The 21,891-nt window shown below is 39.4% G+C and overlaps 1 pseudogene across 1 annotated transcript in view; it reads right to left on the reverse strand.

Annotated features, from left to right (window-relative positions):
- The window catches only part of LOC146923951 (uncharacterized), a 49,524-nt pseudogene that overhangs the window by 17,048 nt on the left and 10,585 nt on the right, over positions 1 to 21,891 (reverse strand). Inside the window, exon 7 of the transcript XR_015009930.1 lies at positions 9,448 to 9,655. The product of XR_015009930.1 is annotated as an uncharacterized LOC146923951 (transcript). The remainder of the gene's footprint in view (positions 1 to 9,447; positions 9,656 to 21,891) is intronic.

Genomic DNA, 21,891 nt, shown 5'->3' on the forward strand with positions numbered 1-21,891 from the left:
GTACTGCTCAATCCAAAGTGTTCTCCTTTATGGATGGTTTCTCTGGTTATAATCAAATACGAATGTCTCCTGAAGATAGAGAAAAGACGTCCTTCATCACTCCGTGGGGAACGTTCTGTTACAAAGTGATGCCGTTCGGCTTGATAAACGCTGGTGCTACCTATCAAAGAGGTATGACAACTCTGTTTCATGATATGATTCACAAAGAGATTGAAGTATATGTTGATGACATGATTGTGAAGTCAAGTGATGAAGAGCAGCATGTTGTATATTTGAAAAAGATGTTTGAAAGACTGAGAAAGTACAAGCTGCGTTTGAATCCTAACAAGTGCACATTTGGTGTAAGATCTGGAAAGTTGCTAGGCTTCATTGTCAGCCAGAGAGGCATTGAAGTTGATCCCGACAAAGTCCGAGCCATCAGAGAGATGCCGGCCCCTCAAACTGAAAAGCAAGTCAGAGGTTTCCTCGGACGTCTGAATTACATTTCAAGATTCATATCTCACATGACTACTACTTGTGGTCCAATTTTCAAATTGCTCAGAAAGAATCAGCCTGTTGTATGGAATGATGAATGCCAGGAAGCTTTTGATAGCATTAAAGAATACCTGTTAGAGCCACCTATCCTTGTCCCACCAGTGGAAGGAAGGCCTTTGATTATGTATCTGTCAGTGTTAGATGATTCAGTGGGCTGTGTTCTCGGTCAGCAAGATGAGACTGGTAAGAAAGAGCATGCCATCTACTATCTGAGCAAGAAGTTCACCGACTGTGAGACTCGGTATACAATGCTTGAAAAGACTTGTTGTGCTTTAGCTTGGGCTGCCAAACGCCTGCGTCATTATATGGTGAATCATACAACTTGGTTGATATCCCGAATGGATCCAATCAAGTACATCTTTGAAAAGCCTGCTGTTACTGGAAAGATTGCGCGTTGGCAGATGTTATTGTCTGAATATGATATTGTGTACAAAGCTCAGAAAGCAATCAAAGGAAGTGTCCTTGCTGAACATCTTGCTTGTCAACCTCTTGATGATTACCAGCCAAGTAAATTCGATTTCCCCGATGAAGAGATTATGTATCTGAAAGCAAAAGACTGTGAAGAACCATTGATCAATGAAGGGCCGGACCCCAATAGCAAATGGGGATTGGTGTTTGATGGTGCTGTTAATGCTTATGGTAAAGGAATTGGAGCCATCATTGTAACTCCACAGGGGCACCACATTCCTTTCACTGCTCAAATAACTTTTGAATGCACAAACAACATAGCTGAATATGAAGCATGCATCTTGGGCATCGAAGAAGCCCTTGACCTGAGAATTAAGCACCTTGACATCTATGGAGATTCTGCACTTGTTATTAACCAGATAAAGGGTGAATGGGAGACTCATCATGAGAAGCTGATCCCATACCGTGACTATGCAAGACGTCTGTTGACATACTTTACAAAGGTTGAACTGCACCACATCCCTCGGGATGAAAACCAGATGGCTGATGCTCTCGCTACTTTGTCTTCCATGTTTCGTGTGAATCACTGGAATGATGTGCCTGTGATCAAGGTGCAGCGTCTTGATAGACCCGCTCATGTGTTTACTATTGAAAATATGCCAGATCAAGCTGATAGGGTTGTGAATGATAAAAAGCCTTGGTATTACAACATCAAACAATTCTTGCAGAATCGTGAATATCCACCTGGTGCTTCCAACAGGGATAAAAAGACCTTGAGACGGTGGGCTAGCAAATTCCTTCTGGACGGAGAAATCCTATACAAGAGGAACTATGACCTGGTTTTATTGAGATGTGTTGATAAACAAGAAGCTGAGAAATTGATGCACGATGTACATGATGGCACTTTTGGGACCCATGCTTTGAGCCACGCTATGTCGAGGAAATTGTTAAGAGCCGGCTATTACTGGATAACTATGGAGCGTGATTGCCACAAACATGCTAAGAGATGTCACAAATGTCAAATTTATGCTGACAAGATTCATGTGCCTCCACACGCTCTCAATGTTATATCTTCCCCGTGGCCTTTCTCTATGTGGGGCATTGACATGATCGGAAGAATTGAACCAAAAGCTTCCAACGGACATCGTTTCATTCTAGTGGCAATTGACTACTTCACCAAGTGGGTTTAAGCTGCCTCCTATGCCAATGTGACCAAACAAGTGGTTGTCAAGTTTATCAAGAATAACATCATCTGTCGATATGGTGTTCCCAACAAAATCATCACTGACAATGGTTCCAATCTGAACAATAGTATGATGCAAGCTTTATGTGAAGAATTCAAAATTGAACATCACAACTCTTCTCCTTATAGACCTCAGATGAATGGTGCAGTTGAGGCCGCTAACAAGAACATCAAGAAAATTGTTCAGAAGATGGTCACCACTTACAAAGACTGGCATGAAATGCTACCGTTTGCCTTGCATGGTTACCATACTACAGTGCGTAGTTCAACCGGGGCAACTCCTTTCTCTTTGGTATATGGTATGGAAGCAGTTCTCCCTCTGGAAGTGGAGATTCCATCTCTTCGAGTAATCATGGAAGCAAAACTAACTGAGGCTGAATGGTGTCAAAGTCGGTATGACCAATTGAATTTGATTGAAGAGAAACGTATGGATGCTATGGCTCATGGACAGTTGTACCAAGTGCGAATGAAGAATGCTTTTGACAAGAAAGTCCGACCTCGAGAATTCAAGGAAGGCGAACTTGTTTTGAAAAGAAGGATAAGTCAGCAACCCGACCCAAGGGGCAAGTGGACACCTAACTATGAAGGACCTTATGTTGTCAAGAAGGCTTTCTCTGGTGGTGCTTTGATTCTTACACACATGGATGGTGTTGAACTCCCAAATCCTGTTAATGCCGATATAGTCAAGAAATACTTTGTCTAGAAAGAAAAGAACAGCGTGGTAGGTCGAAAACCCGAAAGGGCGGCCTAGGCAAAAATGCGCTTCCCGGTGGATCGAAAACCCGAAAGGGCGATCCAGGCAAAAGTTAGGGACAAAAAAAAATGAATATGAAAGAGCTCGCTGAGATTGTACGCAACTCAGGCAAAAATGAGCGCCTCGATGAGCCGAAAACCCGAAAGGGCGGTTCATGCAAAAATGAGGTTGACAATAAAGACAAGTAACTATATCTGGCAAATCACTATCACCCCTTGGGGCATCTGCAACTGTCAATGATCGTCTTCATCAGAAGCTTCTGTACTTGTGAATTCAAAATTTCTATGAAATGTAGCGGTCATCGTGTTCAATGTATCACCAACCAATAAAATTACCATTTTCCAAGCTTTGTAAATCCGTGGAGTCATGCCTTTGGCTGACTCTCACTCTTCTACATCAATTTGAGCCTTTCTATTGTTTGAAACTCTATGTTTTTCTTTCTATTTTCAATGCTATATACAAAACATTTTCTTTCTATTTTGACAATGTTAATGTCTGAAACAAACATTTTTGAAAATTAAAAATCTTTTTCTGTCTATTTTTGAAAGCAAACCTGAGCAACAGGGTACATTTCAATGAAACATGCATGAATGAATGAATGTCAATGTCTATTTCGATACATGTTACAAGCAGGTTACTCCCCAGGATGATCTGTGGTCAATGGCAAGAATGAAAAACAGAATGAAAATGAAAAAAATGAAAAATGAAAATAAAAAGCTCGCTAAGTTGAAAACCCGAAAGGGCGGCTTAGGCAAAAATGAGCACCCCGCTGATTGACAACCTATGAAGGCAATTCAGGCAAAAATGGGGCAATGAAAAGAACTTTACTCCCCGGTGAATCGAAAACCCGAAAGGGCGGTTCAGGCAAAAGTGGGATTTGAAAATGAAAAATGAAAAGAATATTGAAAAGCATTGACCACAGATGCGAACATCCAATGTTTACCCAGCACTGACACGCCTAGCAACGGCGACCTGTATCCAAGAACTTTCCAAGGGTCCTCCTCTACAAGTTTACTGCCCGCAGCCATGGTTTCGATACGTCTCGCAACGACGGTCTCCCCAAAGAGGTTCTCCCCTGTGAATATGTCGCAGCACGAGCCACTACGTGCCCAATCTTCCAATGTTTTGTCTATCTCTGTGAAACTTCCTTGTCAAACTGCCAACCAATCATGCATTTCGAGCATTCATACATGCATAATCATGCATTTTATGTGCTCATACATCCAATAATCTTGCTATACCATACATGCATGTTGCATATCCAACTCTCAACTGTCAAAATTCAATCCAAATTTCAACTGTCAAACTCAATTTCAATTCCAACTGTCAATTCCAAATGTCAAACTCAATTTCAATTTCAAATTCCAATTGTCAATTTCAATTTCAATTTCAACTGTCAAATTCGATGCAATCTCAACTCTCAATTTCAAATCATGTCAAAACTCAAATTCGAAGCAATTTCCAATCTCCAATTTCAATGACAATCTCCAATTTCAATGACAATCTCCAATGTCAATGTCAATGTCAAAGTCAATTTCAATTCCAATTTCAATGACAATCTCCAATGTCAATGTCAATGTCAATATCCAATGTCAACGTCAATGTCAATGTCAATTCCAATTCCAATGACAATATCCAATGTCAATGTCAATTTTCAATTCAATTTCAATCCAATCTCAATGTCAATTGCAACTCTCAATCCAATGTCTATGTCTATGTCTCTGCTCAGTCTCAATTTTCTATCTCTCTTTCAATGTCAATTTTCAACTCAAATCAACGTCAATTTACCCTCAATTTGCTTTTGGGCCAACAAAAATGGTCATGTCTATTTTCAAATCAAGTCAATGACAATTTACCCTCAATTGGTATCTTGTTAAACCAGACTTTCAATTTGTACCTCGTTACTGGTCAAGTGCCAGGTTCGATCCAAAAGGAACCACTTGTACCTGCTTATATGCCTATGCTTCCGGACAAACGACAAGTTCGATTTAAAAAGAACAGTTTGTACCCAGCTCATGCTTTGTTATCAGTCAGATGGCAAGTTCAATCTGAAGAACAGTTTGTACCCAGCTTATGCTTTGTTATCGGTCAAACGACAAGTTCGATCTAAGAGAACAGTCTGCACTCTCCCACGTGATGTGGTGATAATCCAACAAGCAAGTTCGATCCAAAGAAACAGCTTGTATCAACCCTTTTGTCTATGTCTCCAGCCAAACGGCCAGTTCAATCCAAAGAACAGTTTGTGTCTGCCTATCTGTTTGTATTTTCAATCAAGTGTCAAGTTCGATCCAAAGAACAGCTCGTATCTGCCTATATGTCTATGTTTCCGGTCAAGTACCAAGTTCGATCCCAAGAACACTTTGTACCTATCTCTTGTTTTGTATTCATTGGTCAAGTGGCTAGTTCGACCCAAAGAACAACTTGCACCTTATTTTCTGCTCCCTGGTTTGTCTACCCTGTCAATGTCCACCTGAATCCCCAGTGACATGACAGGTTCCGTAGACTCCAGTTGTTTGTCTTGCATTCATAATCAACATATTGCATAACATTCATGTTTTTCAACTCTGAAAACGTATTTTTATGTCCAAAAGTAGTGCAAATGTTAACATTTAAGTATCTTCGTCCCGTCAACTCTAAGACTTCGTCTCTTGACTCTCCGGACAAAGAAACTTAAATAGGGGCAGCTGTTATACCCTAATTTTGGACCTAAAAATACTAACTCAATTCTTCTTCTCTTGCATTTCAAGTTATGTGAACTATCTCTGATCAATTGCATCTTTCTCTGCATGTTGTTTCAATGTTATTTGCAAAATTCACATACAAGGGTATTTTAGTCATTTTCTATGTCAAACTTCTCTCAGTCTTTCAAAATTTTGTTTGAGTCCTTCCAAATAGTTTGAATAAGTCTTTGTTTCATTCTATGTCAAAACCCATGTCAAAAATTGCATTTGAAGTCATTTTGAGTCAATTTTGCCCCTAAGGGCATTTTAGTCATTTCAAGTGTCAAGACTCTGTTCAAATATTAAAAATTGTCTCTGAGTCTTTTAATTTTGCTTGTATGAGTCTTTGCTTCAATTTCTTGTAAAAAATCCATTTTCAAAAGTTTGCATCTGAGTCATTTTCAGTCGTTTTAGCCTCAGGGGCATTTTGGTCATTTCACACGAAATTTTGGCAGAGAGAGGTTACTTTAAAGTACCTCATTTAGGCCATTGGTTCGTTTTAGTCCGTTTTGTCAAATTTTAGACGTTTCACTTTACGTTTAGTCAAATTACCATTTTTATTCCAATTTTATTTTTAGTTTTTTTTCTAAGTCCTGAAGTTCCTAAAATTGCACTTTGGTCCTTCATGTTATTTTTATCTTATTTTAAGACTCTTTTTTATTTTAGGTCAAATTTCGTTTAAGTCTTTTTTGGTCAAATTGCACTTTAGTCCCAAAGTTCCAAATATTGCAAGATAGTCCTTTTTTTGTCCAGGTCATCTCTTTTTAAGTTTTTATTTTGCAGGTCAGTCCTTTTAATTCTCAAAATTGCAAGATGGTCCTTTGTCAAAAATCCAGCCAAGGCCGAGCCATTTCAAGCCCAAATCCAGGTGTCACAAGGCTACTGGTCCAGAATATTACACTTGGCCTATAAATAGAGGCCACATCACCAATTACAGGGGGGAATCAATCATTCAACGCCAACTCATCAAAGTCATAGAAACAGAATTACATTTTCTCTCTCTAAACGGTTACGATCAAAACACAAACAATTCTCCAGAAAAGTTCATCCCCAATCTCAAACCCTAGAATACCAGCATCACAAATTCAGCACAATTACAACAAATTTATTGCAATTCTCAGAGATTCGAGTTCGAATCTTCATCATCGAATTGAAAAAGCTGCAATTCAAGCACAAATCTGAAGAAATTGTGCGATCACAGCATTAAGAGTAAGAAGAAGAGAGGATCAAAGCGAGTTTGGAACCAGTGAAGCAGAAAGAGAAAGAATAACTGATTTATTTTCAGTTCAAGACTTACCAGAAGCTTCGCAGGATCTAATTGTTCGAATCTCCAAACAAAATCAGGTAAACATACAAATCCTTCTCGTTTTTTGCTTCAAATCATCATCGAAGGTTTAAAAGTGAAAGTAAACGGTGAATCGAAGTGAAAACTTCGAAAAGATTCAAAAAAATTGAAACCAAACCCTAATTTCAAAAATCATGAAGATTCACCGTTTATTCTTCGAAATAAAGCATAGATTCATCATCAGCATGTAAAATAGGTCAAGATAGGGCTTAGTTCCGAAAAGATTGAAGAGAATTTTTCGAAACCCTAAAACGTAGAAACAAGTGTAGATCTGTTCGAATCCGTGCCTTATTTTGAAAAACGAGTGCAAGAATCGTAAAGAGGAGACTCAAATGAACACGATGGTGCAAAAAGTTTCAAAAAAAATGTCCAGGTGTGGTGGCGCCGCCGGCGAACCACCACACCTCCGCCGTCATGTTCATCGGAGAAGATGAAGAGAGATTGCAGAGCATCTCTCTCTAGAACTTTGTAGTGAGAGAAGGGGAAGGAAGAAATGAATTGGACCGGTTTCATTGTGCTTATATAGGCACGTGAACCGGTCTGGTTCAATTCGGTTCATTTCATCTCCCAATCTCCTTCGTTAGATCCATGGTTCTCCACGTGTACGATCCTGATGTCTTGTTTCTGTGCGTCTGCATGTTATTACGGTGTGCTGCGTGTTTACGAGCGTTGGATCTAGGGTTTGGGGATCCTGGATCAATCTAACGTCCCTGGCACGTTTGGATAGTCCAGGATCCATATTCCCTTGGGCCTGGGCTTGTTTGTAGCGCAGATTGTCCTCTGGTTTGCTTTTTCTTGCTATTTCACACGTGGATTCTGCTTCTTGTACCCCTTTCAACTCAAAATCTTTTGTAAAAACATCTAAAAATTTCTTGAGTGATTTGATGTGTTTCTTGATACTTTTATGAGTGTTTTACATATTAAAATTGGTAAAAATTTATATGTGATGTATCTTGTAGATAGTTTGTACTCTTGTTAAATCCTTGCAAGTTTTTTACTATGTTTTGGTGTGATTTCTTTGTCCAATTAGTGCATAGGCTTATTGTGTGATCTTAGGATGTGTTGGTAACCAATTTGCATCTTTTCATTTACTGTTTGTGAATAGAAATTGTCAATTTCTTGTCTTGCAAGTAATGTTAGCGTAAAATAGGTCTAAGTTCACCTTGAAGTGTGAGGCTCACTATGACTCTTAGATTCTCATTTCTTTTAAGTCTTGAATTTCACATCTAAAAATGTGATGAAACATGGGAATTATAGGTCATGGTTAAGCCTTGCCTTGATGAGGAATTTTAGGTCTATTTTACACTACTTTTTGCTTATTTTATATTCCTCCTTTTGGTTATAATAGCTTTACTTGCTTATGTCTCTTCCTTTTATGCCTCATATTACTAACCAGTTCCTCCATTGTGTTTCATACATCATGAGTATCTCTCTCCCCATCTCACTTCTTCATTCTTTTATTTTTTTTTTCTACCCTTTATAATTCATGCCAAGTTTAGAATGTAAATACTTAGGAGTTTTTGTATTGTACTTTTATGCAATTTCAATTTCTTGGCAAAGAGGCCATAGAATGTATCTAGGGTATGATGTAATAAGGACAATGGACTCTAATGATGTACACCGACACAAGCACCGACACATACACACACATCACTATAGTATATAGTTAGAATATGCATGTTTAGATGTATGTTTAGGATTGTATGTTTAGATGAATGTTTAGGCTTTATACTTAGAAAAAATCAATTTTCCAAAAAATGTGAACAACATCACTCAAAATCATTTTCATAATAAACCTTGGGGTCAAAACCTCATTGAATTTTCCTTTTATTTTCTTAATCAAATTTCAACAAATTTTAATCATGCTTTGACTTGTTTTTGCAAATGACTAATTCAACCTCACAATTTCCCAATCTCATGCCCTTGAGGCCTCTTTCTATTCTTCAAAATCCTATTTTCAAACTTAAAATCAACCAACAAAAACAAAAACATTTTTGAGAGAGAACTACGGTGGATTTGATCCCTTAATCGGGTACGTAGGCAAGGAACAAAATTCCTTCAATTCAACTAAAATAAAAATCCAAAAACATTCTTCTCCCTCCAATTCTTCATTTAGCAAATTTTAGGTGTAAATAACATTTCAAAATAGCATTTAAAAATAAAGCGCGCGCGTAGAAATTAAAGACGGTTCCTATAGGATACTATAGTCGTTATGGGTGCCTAACACCTTCCCGTAGCGAAAACAACTCCCGGACCTCGATTCTCAAGGGTTTTGCTTACTTTTTTCCCTTCCCAAGAAAAAAATAAGATATCACCGGTTTAAGAGGTTCAAACGTAATCAATGTTTGACACCCGAAAACCAAGATAAAACATCATGCAAACATTCTTTTTGGAAAAAATCAAATGCAATTGTAACGGCACATAGTAGGTTTTACGGTTTTACCTAGCCCTGGTGAGAGCAACATTAGTCCTCTGATCAAGTGAAGTACTGCAATCAGTTCTGACGGTTGAAAAGATAATAATGTCCTGCTCTCCACCCTGGAAACCATCTATTGTTTTCACCTTCACATTGAAACCTTCGTGTTTATCATATTTCTGTCCAAGCATATCCTGAATTGCAACAACTTGAGCAGCATAAGGAGACACTACACCTATGTTTTATCTTGGTTTTCGGGTGTCAAACATTGATTACGTTTGAACCTTTCTAACCGGTGATATCTCATTTTTTCTTGGGAAGGGAAAAAGTAAGCAAAACCCTTGAGAATCGAGGTCCGGGAGTTGTTTTCGCTACGGGAAGGTGTTAGGCACCCATAACGACTATAGTAACCTATAGGAACCGTCTTTAATTTCTACGCGCGCGCTTTATTTTTAAATGCTATTTTGAAGTGTTATTTACACCTAAAGTTTGCTAAATGAAGAATTGGAGGGAGAAGAATGTTTTTGGATTTTTATTTTATTTGAATTGAAGGAATTTTGTTCCTTGCCTACGTACCCGTTTAAGGGATCAAATCCACCGTAGTTCTCTTCCAAAATGTTTTTTTTGTTTTTGTTGGTTGATTTTAAGTTTGAAAATGGGATTTTGAAGAATGAGAAAGAGGCCTTAAGGGCATGAGATTAGGAAATTGTGAGGTTGAATTAGTCATTTGCAAAATATGGTCTAAACATGATTATTTTCATTGAAATTTGATTAAGAAAATGAAAAAGGAAAATACAATGGGATTTTGATCCCAAGGTTTATTTAGAAAATAGTTTGAGTGATGTTGTTCACATTTTTTTGGAAAATTGATTTTTCTAAGTATAAGTCCTAGGCATTCATCTAAACATACAATCCTAAACATACATCTAAACATGCATATTCTAACTATATAGTGATGTGTGTGCATGTGTCGGTGCTTGTGTCAGTGTACATCATTAGAGTCCATTGTCCTTTACATCATATCCTAGATACATTCTATGGCCTCTTTGCCAAGAAAATTAAAATTGCATGAAAGTAAAATACAAGAATTTCCTAAGTATTACATTCTAATTTTTGCATGAAATTGAAACTTAAAATGCAAGAAATAAAAGTGGAGAAAGAGATGAGATATGGAATGAAATGGGAATGCTTATGAATGAAGGAAACATGAGAAGAAAGTGTTAGTGAAGATGAGGCATAATAGGATAGTGACTATAAGCAAGCAAAATAACACCTAGCAAAATGACACAAAAACTTAGCAAAACAAGTATCTAAATATACCTAAAAAATTCATCACAATAACGAGGCAAACACATGACCTATAACTCTCCCCTTTTGACACTCCCCAAAGTATTTCAATCCAGTCCTAATATAAGGATTATGAAGCAATGCCATGCCAATCCTCATAGCACACTTTAAGCACATTTTGTATTTCAATTTCACAAGAAAACCCCTCATTACTTGCAAAACAAGGTACCCCTAATTGGACTCACAAAACTGTAAAAAACAAGCACATATCCAGAGATGAACACATTATGAAGCAACATATCAAGTATCAATATCACACAACAAGGTATCATGGTCAAAACATAGCAAGATTTCACAAAAATTAACAAGAAAAGTGAACAAGTGACAAGAATTAATCCACCTATTTTTTTTGTCAAATTCTATCATGTAAAATGCCATAAAACACTAGGGAAAATACCAAGAAATCCATGGGAATTTATTTTGGAATTTTTTGCACAAAAAAAAGACACACAGGAGGTGCAGTAAGCAAAATCCAGGGGTGTAACTAGCAAGAAACCCACAACCAACGAAGACCATAAGCCCAACCCATCCCTACATGGATCCTGGATCCTCAGGGGGTTCAGGGACCGTTGGATTGATCCAGATGGATCAACCCTAGATCCAACGGTCTAGGGAGCGAACCAGTTGAACCAGACCGGTCCAAAGGCTTATATAAAGGCCTGGTGACCGGTCCAGTTCATTTGCCACCTCCCTTTCTCTCTCTACGTCCCAAGTTCTCTCCCTTCTCTCTAGACTTCTGGTCATCTTCTCCGGCGGGTTTCACCGCCGCCGGTGAAGATTCCGGCACCGGAAACCTAACTAACACACCAAAACCCTTCGATCTAAAGCTTTTCACCGTTTATTTTTCAATCTAAACACGAATCAAGCATCAGAAATTGCAAATGAAACCTAGATCTATGTAGATCTAAACTCAAACTTTACGGTTCTCAAATTTTTCAAATCTCTTCACACTTTTTGAAACGAGGCTTTAATCTGTGTTATTCTTTCTGCTGATGATGAATTTGAACTCGATTTTGTGAAATGAACGGTGAATTTTTGCAGATCTTAAATTTAGGGTTTGATTTCGAAGCTTTTTGAAAGTTTTTTGGATATGTTGAAACGAAACCCTAAACTGAAGTATTTTATTCACTTATGATGATTATAAGCCTCGTTTCAAGAAATAAACGGTGAATCTTTGAAGATTCACATCTTTAGGGTTTCGTTCGAAATCCTTTGAACCTTTTTCAAAATTTCTCTTCAATTCACCATTTATTTGTGTTCGTTGAGCTTCGTTGAGCTTCTTGCAATGATAAACGAAGAGATTTTCGGTGAATACCTGAATTAAAATGGAGATTCGAACAAAGATCCTTGTGAAAGCTTTCTGGTGAGTTGGAAACCGAAAATAAATCGGTATTCTCTTCTTCTTCTTCTTCACTGATTCGAAGCTTACTTCGATTCCTCTTCTTCTTGCCTCGCAAAATCCTTCGTGATCGCACATTGTGCTTGAATTGCGAAGGTACGAATTCAATGATGAAGATTCGTGATGAATCTCTGAGAATTCGTATCAATTTGAACTGATTTCGCACAATGATTGCTGAATTACACCTTGTATTGATGAAACTGCTGTGAATCTTGATGAATTTTGAAGTTCTGGAATCGGTTAGGGTTTACGTGTTCTTCATGTTCTTGGTAACTTCTGGAGTTAGTTAGGATTTTGATCCTTGAGAGAAGAAAGAGAATAAGGGAAATGTGTTTATTGAGTTGGCACTTTTGATTGCTCCCTCTGACACATTGCAGTAAATGCTCCTTTTATAGGGAGCCATGTGGCTTTTGACCCTATGAGTGGCTGACACGTGGTATTGGACTGAATTGGACTGGATTCTGGACTTGTTGTTTGAGGGACTAATCTGCAATTTGCGAAAAAAGGAGGACTGGACTGTAAAAATGAAAAGGACCACTCTGCAAAACTTTGGACAAAAAGGACTTAAAAAAAATGACTTAAAAGGACTAAAAAATGACTAAAAAAAGAATTCGAAAATAATAAAAAAAGACTTAAAAGTAAAATTTAAAACTTAGGAGGAGGACTTGAATGCAAATTTTGGAAATTTTGGACTTAAAATGAAAAAATAATAAAATTGAATTAAAAAACGTAATTTGAAATAAACGTAAAGTGAAACGACTAAAATTTGACAAAACGGACTAAAACGAACAAATGGTCTAAATGAGGTACTTTAAAGTAACCTCTCTCTGCCGAAATTTCGTGTGAAAAGACTAAAATGCCCCTGGGGCTGAAACGACTAAAGATGGCTCAGATGCAAATTTAAAATGGATTTTTAACAAGAAATTAAAGCAAAGACTCATATAAGCAAAGTTAAAAGACTCAGAGACAAATTTTTAGGACTTAAACAGGACCTTAACACATGAAAAGACTAAAATGCCCCTAGGGGCAAAACTGGCTTAAAAATGACTGCACATGCAAATTTTGAAATGGATTTTGGCATAGAATGAAACAAAGACTTATTCAACCTACTTGAAAGGACTCAAACAAAATTTTAAAAGATTGAAAGAAATCTTGACAAAGGAAATGACTAAAATGCCCTTTCTATGTGAATTTTGCAAATAAAATTGAAATAACATGCAGAGAAAGATGCAATTGATCAGAGACATATCAAATGACTTAAGATGCAAGGTAAGAAGAATTGAGTTGGTATTTTTAGGTCCAAAATTAGGGTATAACAGCTGCCCCTATTTAAGTTTCTTTGTCCGGAGAGTCAAGAGACGAAGTCTTTGATTTGACGGGACGAAGATACTTAAATATTAACATTTGCACTGCTTTTGGACATAAAAATACGTTTTCAGATTTTCAAAAATATGAATGTCTTGCAATACTTTGATTATGAATGCAAGACAAACAACTGGAGTCTATGGAACCTATCATGTCACTGGGGATTCAGATAGACACTGTCAGGGTAGACAAACCAGGGATAGGAAGTAAGGTACAAGCTGCTCTTTGGGTCGAACTAGTCACTTGACCAAGGAATACAAAACAAGAGATAGGTGCAAGCTGTTCTTGGGATTGAACTTGACACTTGACCGGAAACATAGACATATAGGCAGATACAAGCTGTTCTTTGGATCGAACTCGACACTTGATTGAAGACACAAACAGATAGGCAGACACAAACTGTTCTTTGGATTGAACTGGCCGTTTGGCTGGAGACATAGACAAAAGGGTTGATACAAGTTGTTTCTTTGGATCGAACTTGCTTGTTGGATTACCACCACGTCATGTGGGAGAGTGCAGACTGTTCTCTTAGATCGAACTTGTCGTTTGACCGATAACAAAGCATAAGCTGGGTACAAACTGTTCTTCAGATTGAACTTGCTGTCTGACCGATAACAAAGCATAAGCTGGGTACAAACTGTTCTTTTAGATCGAACTTGTCGTTTGTCCGGAAGCATGGGTATAAGCAGGTACAAGTGGTTCTTTTTGGATTGAACCTGGCACTTGACCCGTAACAAGATACATTGGAAGTCTGGTTTAACAAGATACCTATTGAGGGTAAATTGTCATTGACTTGACTTGGAAATAGACATGACCATTTTTGTTGGCCCAAAAGCAAATTGAAAGTGAATTGACATCGATTTGAATTGAAAGTTGACATTGAAAGAGAGATTGTAGGTTGAGAATTGAGATTGAGCATAGACATAGACATAGACATTGGATTGAGAGTTGAAATTGACATTGAAATTGGATTGAAATTGGATTGAAGATTGACATTGACATTGGATATTGTCATTGGAATTGGAATTGACATTGACATTGACATTGATATTGACATTGGATATTGACATTGAATATTGACATTGACATTGGCATTGAAGATTGTCATTGAGATTGGAATTGAAATTGGAATTGAAATTGGAGATTGGAAATTGCTTCGAATTGAAATTGAAATTGAGATTGCTTCGAATTTGACAGTTGACATGATTGGATTTGACAGTGGAATTGGAATTGAAATTGAAATTGAAATTGAATTTGACAGTTGACAGTTGGATATGCAACACGTATGTATGGTATAGCAAGATTATTGGATGTATGAGCACATAAAATGCATGATTATGCATGTATGAATGCTTGGAATGCATGATTGATTGGCAGTTGGACAGAGAAGCTTCACAAAGGCAGACGAAACATTGGAAGATTGGGCACGTAGTGGCTCGTGCTGCAACATATTCACAGGGGAAAACCTCTTTGGAAAAGACCGTCGTTGAGAGACGTATCGAAACCATGGCTGAGGGCAATAAAACTTGTAGAGGAGGGACCTTTGGAAGGTTCTTGGATACAGGTCGCCGTTGCTAGGCGTGTCAGTGCTGGGTAAACTTTGAATGTTCGCATCTGTGGTCAATGCTTTTTTCAATATTTCATTCTTTCATTTTTCATTTTCAAACCCATTTTTGCCTGAACCGCCCTTTCGGGTTTTCGATTCACCGGGGAATAAGATTCTTTTCATTGCCCCATTTTTGCCTGAATTGCCTTCATAGGTTGTCAATCAGCGGGGTGCTCATTTTTGCCTAAGCCGCCCTTTCGGGTTTTCAACTTAGCGAGCTTTTTATTTTCATTTTTTATTTTTCATTTTCATTCTGATTTTTCATTCTTGCCATTGACCACAGATCATCCTGGGGAGTAACCTGCTTGTAACATGTATTGGAATAGACATTGACATTCATTTATTCATGCATGTTTCATTGAAATGTACCCTATTGCTCAGGTTTGCTTTCAAAATAAACAGAAAAAGATTTTTCAATTTTCAAAAATGTTTGTTTCAGACATTAACATTATCAAGTGGAAAGGAAATATTCTGTATAAAGCATCGAAAGTAGAAAGACAATAGAATTTCAAACAATAGAAAGGCTCAAATTGATGCAGAAGAGTGAGAGTCAGCCAAAAGCATGACTTCACGGATGTACAAAGCTTGGAAAATGGTAATTTTATTGGTTGGTGATACATTGAACACGGTGACCGCTACATTTCATAGAAATTTTGAATTCACAAGTACAGAAGTCTCTGATGAAGACGATCATTGACAGTTGCAGATGCCCCAAAGGGTGATGGTGATTTGCCAGATATAGTTACTTATCTTTTATTGTCAACCTCATTTTTGCATGAACCGCCCTTTCGGGTTTTCGGCTCATCGAGGCGCTCATTCTTGCCTGAGTTGCGTACAATCTCAGCGAGCTCTTCCATATTCTTTTTTTTTTGTCCCTAACTTTTGCCTGGATCGCCCTTTCGGGTTTTCGATCCACCGGGAAGCGCATTTTTGCCTAGGCCGCCCTTTCGGGTTTTCGACCTACCACGCTGTTCTTTTCTTTCTAGACAAAGTATTTCTTGACTATATCGGCATTAACAGGATTTGGGAGTTCGACACCATCCATGTGTGTAAGAATCAAGGCACCACCAGAGAAAGCCTTCTTGACAACATAAGGTCCTTCATAGTTAGGTGTCCACTTGCCCCTTGGGTCGGGTTGCTGACTTATCCTTCTTTTCAATACAAGTTCGCCTTCCTTGAATTCTCGAGGTCGGACTTTCTTGTCAAAAGCATTCTTCATTCGCACTTGATACAACTGTCCATGAGCCATAGCATCCATACGTCTCTCTTCAATCAGATTCAATTGATCATACCTACTTTGACACCATTCAGCCTCAGTTAATTTTGCTTCCATGATCACTCGAAGAGAGGGAATCTCCACTTCCAGAGGGAGAACTGCTTCCATACCATACACAAGAGAGAAAGGAGTTGCCCCGGTTGAGCTGCGCACTGTAGTACGGTAACCATGCAGGGCGAAAGGTAACATTTCATGCCAGTCTTTGTAAGTAGTGACCATCTTCTGAACAATCTTCTTGATGTTCTTGTTAGCGGCCTCAACTGCACCATTCATCTGAGGTCTATAAGGAGAAGAGTTGTGATGTTCAATTTTGAATTCTTCACATAAAGCTTGCATCATGCTATTGTTCAGATTGGAGCCATTGTCAGTGATGATCTTGTTGGGAACACCATAACGACAGATGATGTTATTCTTGATAAACTTGACAACCACTTGCTTGGTCACGTTAGCATAGGAAGCAGCTTCAACCCACTTGGTGAAATAATCAATTGCCACTAGAATGAAACGATGTCCATTGGAAGCCTTCGGTTCAATTCTTCCGATCATGTCAATGCCCCACATAGAGAAAGGCCATGGGGAAGAGATAACATTGAGTGCGTGTGGAGGCACATGAATCTTGTCAGCATAAATTTGACACTTGTGACATCTCTTAGCATGTTTGTGGCAGTCACGCTCCATAGTTATCCAGTAATAGCCGGCTCTTAACAATTTTCTTGACATGGTATGACCCGAAGCGTGGGTCCCGAAGGTACCGTCATGTACATCATGCATCAATTTCTCAGCTTCTTGTTTGTCAACACATCTCAACAAGACCATGTCATAGTTCCTCTTGTATAGGATTTCTCCGTCCAGAAAGAATTTGCTAGCCCATCTTCTCAAAGTCTTTTTATCCCTGTTGGAAGCACCAGGTGGATATTCACGATTCTGCAAGAATTGCTTGATGTTGTAATACCAAGACTTTTTATCATTCACAACCTCATCAGCTTGATCTGGCGTATTTTCAATAGTAAACACATGAGCGGGTCTATCAAGACGCTGTACTTTGATCACAGGCACGTCATTCCAGTGATTCACACGAAACATGGAAGACAAAGTAGCGAGAGCATCAGCCATCTGATTCTCATCCCGAGGGATATGGTGCAGCTCAACCTTGGTAAAGTATGTCAACAGACGTCTTGCATAGTCACGGTATAGGATTAGCTTCTCATGATGAGTCTCCCATTCACCCTTTATCTGATTAATAACAAGTGCAGAATCTCCATAGATGTCAAGGTGCTTAATTCTCAAATCAAGGGCTTCTTCAATGCCCAAGATGCATGCTTCATATTCAGCAATATTGTTCGTGCATTCAAAAGTTATTCGAGCGGTGAAAGGAATGTGGTGCCCCTGTGGAGTTACAATGATGGCCCCAATTCCTTTACCATAAGCATTAACAGCACCATCAAACACCAATCCCCATTTGCTATTGGGATCCGGCCCTTCATTGATCAGGGGTTCTTCACAGTCTTTTGCTTTCAGATACATGATCTCTTCATCAGGGAAATCAAACTTAATTGGCTGGTAATCATCAAGAGGTTGACAAGCAAGATGCTCAGCAAGGACACTTCCTTTGATTGCTTTCTGAGCTTTGTACACAATATCATATTCAGACAACAACATTTGCCAACGTGCAATCTTTCCAGTAACAGCAGGCTTTTCAAAGATGTACTTGATTGGATCCATTCGGGATACCAACCAAGTTGTATGATTCACCATGTAATGACGCAGGCGTTTGGCAGCCCAGGCTAAAGCACAACAAGTCTTTTCAAGCATTGTATACCGAGTCTCACAGTCGGTGAACTTCTTGCTCAGATAGTAGATAGCATGCTCTTTCTTACCAGTCTCGTCTTGTTGACCGAGAACACAACCCACTGAATCATCTAACACTGACAGATACATAATCAATGGCCTTCCTTCCACTGGCGGGACAAGGATAGGTGGTTCCAACAGGTATTCTTTAATGCTATCAAAAGCTTCCTGACATTCATCATTTCATACAACAGGTTGATTCTTTCTGAGCAGTTTGAAGATTGGTCCACAAGTAGTGGTCATGTGAGATATGAATCTTGAAATGTAGTTTAGACGTCCGAGAAAACCTCTGACTTGCTTTTCAGTTTGAGGGGCCGGCATCTCTCTGATGGCTCGGACTTTGTCAGGATCAACTTCAATGCCTCTCTGGCTGACAATGAAGCCTAGCAACTTCCCAGATCGTACACCGAATGTGCATTTGTTAGGATTCAACCGCAGCTTGTACTTTCTTAATCTTTCAAACATCTTTTTCAAATACACAACATGCTGCTCTTCATCACTTGACTTCACAATCATGTCATCAACATATACTTTAATCTCTTTGTGAATCATATCATGAAACAGAGTGGTCATACCCCTTTGATAGGTAGCACCAGCATTTATCAAGCCAAACGGCATCACTTTATAACAGAACGTTCCCCACGGAGTGATGAAGGACGTCTTTTCTCTATCGTCCGGAGACATTCGTATTTGATTATAACCAGAGAAACCATCCATAAAGGAGAACACTTTGGATTGAGCAGTACTGTCAACAAGAACATCAATATGAGGCAATGGGAAGTTATCTTTTGGACTGGCTTTATTCAAATCTCTGTAATCAACACACATTCGAACTTTCCCATCTTTCTTTGGTACTGGCACGATGTTGGCAATCCACTCAGGATATTCAGCTGTCATGAGGAAACCCGCATCAATTTGCTTCTGTACTTCAGCCTTGACCTTAAGAGCCATGTCTGGACGAGACCTTCTCAATTTCTGTTTGACAGGAGGACATTCAGGTCTTGTCGGTATCCGATGTTCCACAATCTTGGGATCTAGACCCGGCATATCTTCATAGGACCATGCAAAGACATCTGGATAATCATGGAGAAGCTGAGTAATCTTCCTTTTCACTTCTGACTCAAGTGCAGCACCAATCTTGATCTCTCGCTTGTTCTCTTCAGTACCCAGGTTGATGAGTTCAATCTCTTCCTGATGAGGCTGAATGGCTCTTCTTTCTTGCTCGAGCAGTCGAGTGATCTCATACGGTATTCCTTCATCATCATCATCCTCATCTTCAGCTTCATATACAGGGAATTCAAAATTTGGAGGAACCATAGGGTCACTGTGTTCAATGGGTTTATTATGGTTCAATCTGCATAATATGATTGGGATGATTTTTAGAAAAAATGTTTTTTCATGCAGATTTTTGAAATTAATAAGAAAATACAGATGTTTTGGTTTTTTCTGGCATTACCATTATTTCCAAGAAAAAAGCACTAAAAAGTAAAAGAAACAAAGAGTCGTGAGAAAAACGACAACTTTTATTGATAACGGCAATGCTGAAACAAACACGCCCTTACAATGATATCACTTTCGCCTTGGGCAGAGCGAAAGGATTGTTATTTTGAAAACAAAAAAACATGAGCAACAAAACACATTACATGGAGACATGCATGACTAAAGGAACATCAATGGCTTCCCAATTTCTCACGGTGCCTCCTGGTATAACAAATGTAGGCACGTGACTTCCCTCAGCAGCATCTTCAGTAATAGCATTGATGAACCCAGCACTGTAAAAGGTTCCCTTTGAAACAGCAGATGTCGGGGAGAAACCAAGGCCCTCTTTACGTTTGTTTTCCAAGATCTGAATCACTTTGCCCCAGCCAGCAGCTTGCCCTGCTTGAACAGCCTTCTGGGCGTCCTTCAGTGAAGCCATGCTAGCACCAGCCCTCCGGGGCTCTGCACCCTCAACAGTCAAGCCTTGAAACGACGTCCCTTCAGCGGACCCTGCTTCAACACAAGAGAACGATGATACCTGGCTAACTAGATATGCTTCCTCACCATGCACAGTGACAATCTTACCATTCCTCATGAACTTGAGCTTCTGATGCAAAGTGGAAGTTACCGCTCCAGCGTCATGGATCCATGGTCTTCCGAGGAGACAACTGTAGGAAGCATTGATGTCCATAACTTGGAAAGTAACTTGGAATGTCTCTGGACCAATGGTAATTGGCAAGTCTACCTCCCCGAGAACATCCTTGCGTGATCCGTCGAAAGCCTTAACCAGATAGCTACTCCCCTCAAGGAGATTCCATGATGGCTCAGTTGTCTTAATGTGGACTCAGGCATTACATTCAACGATGATCCAGTGTCCACCAAAACGTTAGATATCATATCAGACCCACAGTGCACCGAGATGTGTAGAGCCAAGTTGTGGTGCTTCCCTGCTTCGGGGAGCTCATCGTCACCAAACCCCAAGTTGTTGCAGGCAGTAATATTACTCACTATCCCATCAAATTGGTCCACAGAGACTTCGTGGTCAACATAAGCTTGCTCCAGTATCTTCATTAACACCTTCCTGTGAGCTTCTGAGCTCATAAGTAGAGACAAGATGGATATCTTTGATGGGGTTTGTAGCAGCTGGTCAACAATCTTATAGTCACTTTTCTTGATAAGCCTCAGGATTTCGTCCAGATTGGACTCTTCAATAGATTGGCCTGCTGGGCCGGTGTTCTTGTCAACAGGAGGAGCAACTGGTGGTGCTATCGTGGCAATAGGTGTAACCACCTTCTTTTGAAACAAGGGTGGACGGATCTTTCCACTTCTCAAAGTTGTAATTTCACCGGCAACATTGTCAACTGTAGCTGGGGATACCAGAGGCACCTCCACTCCGTTCTCAATCATGGTTGCATTGTACTTGTAGGGAATTGCTTTGGTAGAGGTATAAGATACCGGCCCAGGTAGCCTGATCACCAAAGGCTCAACATTCTTTGCCTGAGATACACTTTCAACAGGAGAGTCATGGAACACTGGCACAATCACACATACATCACTGGCAATCAAGTACTCGTCATCCATCAGGCTCTGGATATCATTTTGCACCACACAACAGCCCATAGGATTCTGCAGACATTCTGAACAAGAATCATGATCATGTTTGAACAGAGAAGCCTGGCAAAGTTTGACATGTAATGGCACCAAGGGAGTAACGACATTGCGGACATCCAACATGGGATCCTCTTGAGGGATGGGAACCCCTTCAAAGGCCTCAATCATATTAACAGCAGCATGGTTCGGAAGCGGATTGTCAAGGACATGAGGAACACTGTTCTCAAAAGTCAAACGTCCTTTTTCTATCAGATCTTTCACAATATATTTCAGAGCAAAGCAACCTTCGACATCATGGCCTTGAGCACCCTGATGGAATTCACATGTTAGGTCCTGACGGAACCTGGGAGGCAATGGATTAGGCGGAGGCTTGCCTGGTCTGGTGACGCAGTGTCCCTTAGCAAGTAGAGTTGGGAGCAGTTCACCATACCGCATTGGTATTGGTGGAAAAGAAGGTTTGGGACGGGGACCCTGTTGTTGCTGTCGTTGCTGTTGAGCAGGAGGCTGTTGTTGCACTTGCTGAGGGATGGCATTGACGGG

The sequence above is a fragment of the Medicago sativa genome, chromosome 5 (assembly GCF_051527215.1).
Source record: "Medicago sativa cultivar Bolivia chromosome 5, Bolivia_mono, whole genome shotgun sequence".
Lineage (NCBI taxonomy): Eukaryota > Viridiplantae > Streptophyta > Magnoliopsida > Fabales > Fabaceae > Medicago > Medicago sativa.